Genomic DNA, 6,756 nt, shown 5'->3' on the forward strand with positions numbered 1-6,756 from the left:
AATTGCCTCACTAAAAAAAAAAAAATCAATGATAAGCAAGAAGATTTCAGAGAAATCTGGAAGGACTCACATGAACTGATGCAGAATGAGATGATCAGAACCAGAAGAACATTGTACACAGTATCAGCAACATTGTGTGTTGATCAACTGTGATAGACTCACCTCTTCTCAGCAATACAGTGGTCCAAGATAGTTCTAGGGGACTCATGATGGAAAAGGCTCGCCAAATAAAAAAAAAAAGCCCACAAAAAACAAACAAACAAACATGTGGGGTCTAGATGCAGATTGAGCCATACTATTTCTACTTTTTTTTTTCCTTTTTTGAGGTTTTCCCCTTTTGCTTTGATTCTTCTTTCATAGCATGCATGGCTAATGCGGAGATATATTTAGTATGATTGTACATATATAACCTATTTCAGATTGCTTGCTATCTTGGGGAGGGAGGGGAGGGAGGGAGAAAAATTTGAAACTAGAAATCTTATAAAAATACATGTCTATCTCTACCTGTAACTAGAAAAAAATTAAAATAATTAAAATTTTTTTAAAACCTCCATTTATTTCTATGCTTTCTAATTTTTAAAAAAACAGGTATAAGTATTATATTTTGCCAAAGGCTTTTTCTCCATTTATTGATATAATCATATGGATTTTGTTTTTATTATTGATATGGTCAAGAATGCTGATAATTTTCCTAATATTTAACCAGTACTGACTTCCTGGTATAAATCCCACTTGGTCATCATTTATAATCTTTGTGATATATTGCTATAATCTCCTTCCTACTACTTTAACATTGATACTCATTTGTTTGTTTGTTTTTTTGTGGGGCAATGGGGGTTAAGTGACTTGCCCAGGGTCACACAGCTAGTAAGTGTCAAGTGTCTGAGGTCGGACTTGAACTCAGGGCCTCCTAAATCCAGGGCCGGTGCTTTATCCACTGCGCCACCTACCTGCCCCTTAACATTGATACTCATTAAGGTAATTGGTCCATACTTTTCTTTCTCTGTTTTTTTCTTTCTCTGATTTATATATGAAAAATATTTGTGTATCACAAAATGAATTTGGTGGGATTGCTTCTTTAACATTTTTCCCCCAAATAGCTTAACTGTTCCTTAAATGCTTGGTAGAATTCAAAGTGCATTTCCTCAATCCTATTTTCCTCTGTTTATACTTCTTTCTTTTTATCATGTTCCTCCTCTAAAGTCTGCTTTGTTTCTGACCTTTTTTTCTTCTTTTATCTTCCCTACCTTTACCACACTGTCCATTTCCCTTATCTGCTTCCCCTTCTACTTTGTTGTGTAAGATAGATTTCGATTACCAATTGATTATGTATGAATACTTTCCCTCTTTGAACCAACTTAAATGTGATTGAGCTTCAAGCATTGCCTGCCATCACCTCCCAACCCTTCCCCTGCCATTTCCCCCACCACTATAAAAGCTCTTCCTTGGGTGCCTTTTTAATGTGCAATAGTTTTCCCCATTCTTCCTCTCTTTCCCCCGTTCTCCTAGGCCATCCATCTTTCTCATTTATTTTTTTGAAACATCATCTCAATATAATGCACTAACTTTTTCACCCTCTAACTATGTAAACTTCTTTTAACTGCCTTAATAATGACAAAGTTCTTAGGAGTTAGGTGTCTTATCTTGCTGCAGAAGAATATAATCAGTTTAACCTTACTAAATCCTTTATCTTATCTCTTTCCTGTTTACCTTTTGATTCTTGGATGTACAAGTCAACTTTTCTATTCACTTATAGTTTTTTCACCAGCAATGCTTAAAAGTCCTCTATTTTATTCAATATCCATTTATTCTTCCTTTGAAGTAATATAATCAGTTTTGCTGGGGAGGTTATTCTTTGTTTAGTCCCAGCTCTTTTGCCTTTCAAAATATAATGTTCCAAGTCCTCTGATCCTTTAGTGTTATAGCTGCTAAATCTTTTGTGATGTTTCCTGTGGATCTATAGTATATGACTGGTTTCTTTCTGGATGCTTTAAGAATTTTCTCTTTGACCTGGGAACTCTGGAATTTGGCTATAATATTCCTGGGACTTTTCATTTTGAGATCTCTTTTATGTGGTGATTGGTGGATTTTTTCCATTTCAATTTTACTCTGGTTCTAGGATATTGGGTTAGTTTTCCTTGATAATTTCTTGAAAAGTGATATCTAGGCTCTTTCTTTGATCATTACTTTCAGGTAGTTAAATAATTCTTAAGTTATTTCTCTTTGATTTAATTTTCAGCTCTTTTGTTTTTCTGATGAGATATTTCACATTTTCTTCTATTTTTTTACATTTTTTACTTTGTTTTATTGTTTATTGATGTCTCATGTAGTCATTTGCTTCCATTTGCCTAATTTTCATTTTTAAGGAATTGTTTTCATCAGTGAATTTTCATGCCTTTTTTCCATTTTTCCAATTCAGTTTTTAAGGTGTTATTTTCTATACCTCTTTTGCAATTTTCTTTTCATAATTGTCTTCCTTTCCTCTAATTTCTTTCCCTAATTTTCCTCTACTAGTATTTGATTTTGAAAATATTTCTTAGGTCTTCCAAGAATTCTTGTTGGACTTGGGTCCAATTTGCTTTTTTTTTTCCTTTGAGGGTTTGACTTCATTAGCCACTTCTGAATTTCTTTATCTTCCCTGTCATCATAGTATGTTTTTATGGTCAGGTCCTTTGTTATTGTTGTTTGCTCATTTCCCCCCTTATTTCTTGATTTTGAACTTTGTTTTATAGTCAGGCTCTGTTCTCAGTGTAGGAGGTAAAAAGGGTATTTATCTGAAGCTTCTGGCTTTTTCATACTGCTATTGTCAGAGCTAGTTCTGAGGGTTTGGAGGTATTTAGTACTTGCAAAGTGGTGTAAACTAGGAAGAGGTGTGGTCACTGTTCTCCTGAATTACACTCAGGTCCTCACCCAGGAAGCACCTCCTTTCCCTTGGGATTACAATACATCCCTGATCCTTTGGGACCAGAAGCAGTACTGTACCTCAAAGATCTTGCTCCTCTTGACTGAATGTGCTCCTCTCTACCCTTGACCTTTGACACAGAAGTGGTGTAGGCAGCAGAATTCTTCTACATCCAATGTTATGACAGGGATCCTCTGTAATCTTTTCTGATTAGTTCTCAAGTCCCCTTACTATCTGTAGCTTGAGAATTCCTAGTTACTACTGCTTCTGGCACCATCACCTGGTCCCACTACTGGTGTTTCATCTAGTGAGCTCCAGGTCAGCCTCCAGCTCCAGGTCACAGATCTCTCTTTCAGACCTATGTGATGTTTAAAATCTAAATTGTGGTCACCTTAAATTAGAAGCTTCAGCACCAGTCTCTGGGCATTAAACATTTATTAAAGCATACAGGTATTCACATGGAGTTCAGAAAGTTAAGAAAAAGCCTATTTAGCCTAGAGTTCTGGTCTGGTCTGGTCTGGTTCTTCCTCAAGTCCTCTGCCACGTGTGTGCTTCAATCAAGAACTTACTAGCAAACTGATTGTGGAAGCTTTTTATAGGTCTGGAACAGAGGCAGTCCTTACACACTGCTTCAAGCTGATTGGTTGGCATCCTCCAAATCCATTGGTTCACTGAACTTGAAGGTGTTCTCAAGTTAAGTTCAAAGTCTAGCTTCTGAGAGCAATACCTTCTTAAAGCCTAGCCAGGTGAGATTACAATCTAGTTAATTTTGAAGTAGACTAATCAGCAGTCAATCACTCTCACTTGATACAATCAGTTTAGATTAATCTCCAGGTAGGTCTTTGAGTATCTGCTAAATCCCATTATTTTATCACACCTACTAAGTTGTCTTGGTTGGGAAGAATGTCTCACTCTGATCTATTTTAGGCTCTGCCACCCTAGACTTCAATTTGAAGCATTATTTAGAGTTGCTTGAAGGCAAATATTAGGAAAGCTTAGCCTTCTCTGCCTTGCCATTTTGACTCTGCTCCTGGAAAGTCATTGATATACATTTTTCAAAAATGCTTCTGCTTCTTAGATTTTGTTTTGTGCTTTCAGTTTTGCTTTGGCAGTATGCCTATCTTGTACTGCTATGTTTTTTAACCTTGCTTAGTTTACTTTTTGCTTTATCATACTATCTTCTACTGTTATTATTTTAATGCTTATTTTTATTTCATGGACTATATGTGCCATTGTGAAATGTTCATGTGATGTAAATTGACTGAATTTAACCACTGAAGCAACTTGTCACCTGTTCAATTGTTGCTATATCTGTTGCATGTAGTGTTGCTGAGGGTTTTGGGTCTTGTTTTTAGTGCACATCATGTTCTGACATGACTTTCTAGGATATTGAGAGAGTTTTAATCTCTAACTCAAGGTATAAGCATGAGACATTTCATAACTATCTTTCTAGGTATAGATTTACTATGTAAATGTTTAAGAACTGGCTCTCCAAAAACAGACAACATACTTATAAGTTTAATCTGCATTATTAACATTTTTTCCATCACTTTTTACATCTAGATCAGGGGTTGGCAAACATTTTCTGCAAAAGAGCAAAGAGTAACTACTTTGGGCTTTGTGAGTTAGGAGGCAAAATTCAGAGATATTACATAAATACTTATATAATGGGAGAGAAAACAAATTTCCACAATTTTATTAATGAAATTCAAAATATAACAATAATAACTGAACATACTTTTTTGCAATACAGGTCTCCTAATGAGAAGAATGAAATTATTTTTGTGTGGGGGATGACATTTTGCTTAATTGGGGTTCAAAGTTTGTATTACCTATCTTCTAAATCAATTGTAAATGTTCATCTGGTAATGCTGATTTGCAATGAGATTTTGTATAATTTAACTTTAAAATGTCTTTCCTCACAGAGAAGTACTGCCAAATATTGATATCAATCCACAAGTATATGTATTTAATTGGATATATTCATTGTTTGGAAGACATTTATAGAATTCTATTACATTTTTCTCTTGATAATTGATATCTAGCATGTCATTACCTTGCAGATTAATCATGTACAATTGAAGGCTAGCAAAATTTCCTCTTAAATGAATTTTGAAATATAGAAATTCTTTTTTGCATTTTCATCAAAGTCTCAAAAATACTGAAACTATAGTTTGAACTCAGAAAACATCTGCTGCAAATTCGTGTAGGAATAGAGATTTCACTTCTTGGATTAACTTTTGACAGTCTGAGAAGTATATAAAGCATATCATTATTATTTTGATTCAAACAACATTGGTTGTCATCAAATAGACTTAACTTCAATATAAATTTCACATGTAAGCACTGTTTTTCCTTTTAATTTGAGGTTGAATTCATGAAACATCAACTCTAAAGCAAAAGTTCATTTCCAATGCCATTCGGTATTCAATGATAGTGGTAGAGGGCAATTATTCATAAAAAAAATCTTGGCCCTGAGCTAAAAACTTGCAACAAAAGATTTTCCCCCTTTTCTTTTGTTGTTTTGACATGATAGATATGCACTAGTAATAAAAAAAAAAGTTAGCGTACGGTGATACATGTGGCACTCAAAACATGAGAGTTATAACCATATAACTGTGACTTGTAGAATGTAGAACATTGAGTAGTAGTGCAAAGTGATCAGAGAATTCTGGACTCTGTCAAAACTACTCAACTCTGCCATATGTGTAGCATGAAAGAAGTAACAGAGAATAATAAATGATTGTGCATGGCTTTGTCCCAATAAAACTTTATTTAAAAATGTAAAAACCATTCTTAGCTTGAAGGTCATAAAAAAACAGGCAGTTGGCCAGATTTGGCCCAATGCCATAATATGTTGATCTCTGGTCTAGATAATTAATCAAACAATAAATCAAGCCCTAGTCTTTGTTGTTTGCTGAATTCTGTGGTAAATGCTCACTGGAAAGTTAACAATCTGTCCTGCTGAGCCTTGAGCTGCTTGGAACTTACTCCAGCACATCCCTGATTGTGGACCATATTTTGCAAATCTGACCTGTTGACATGAGCTTATATTACATCAAAATTCCTAGAATCTGAGGTTTTGAAGGTACCTCAAAAATTATCAAGGCCAAACCACACTTGCACAGAATTCCTGCTTAGAACATACTTGACAGATAGTCAATCAGGCTCTGCCTGAAGACCTCCAATCCCAAAAAATATACAGAAGAGTCATTCTGGGGCAATGAGGGTTAAGTGACTGGCCCAGGGTCACACAAGTAATAAATGTCATGTGTCTGAGGCCGGATTTGAACTCAGGTCCTCCTGAATCCAGGGCTGGTGCTTTATCCACTGTACCTTTGAAAGTGACATTTTTTCTCAAATATATAAGAGTTAAGTATAGAAAATTCCCCACATACCTGTTTGAAATGTATTTTAATTACATTCTCCTATATTAGCATAACAAAGGTGAAATCAACTGGAAAAGGAAATGGCAACCCACTACAGTATTTTTGCCAAGAAAACCCCAAATGGGGTCATGAAATGTCAGACATGAGTAGAATAACTGAACGATAATGTCTCTATTCTCTGTGGGACTCTACCCAGAATATAACTGTAATATAAGATTAAGTTCCAGTTGTCATGTTGTAGGGAAGACACTTATAGACTTGCAATAAAGAGTTGATTCCCATCCCTCTTCCCAAATTATTAATATTTTAAATTTGTTTAGGCTTTATAGCTTTTCTAGAATATTTAAGTTGATCTCTCCTTTAGTTTGCAGAGTAATTATATCATTTATCACATACAAGACTAATAAAATTGGCTGTAATTGGTTAAGAATTATTAAGATTAATTCTACACTTCTGTTATGCTAA

This window comes from Dromiciops gliroides, chromosome 5, assembly GCF_019393635.1.
Source record: "Dromiciops gliroides isolate mDroGli1 chromosome 5, mDroGli1.pri, whole genome shotgun sequence".
In the NCBI taxonomy this organism is placed as follows: domain Eukaryota; kingdom Metazoa; phylum Chordata; class Mammalia; order Microbiotheria; family Microbiotheriidae; genus Dromiciops; species Dromiciops gliroides.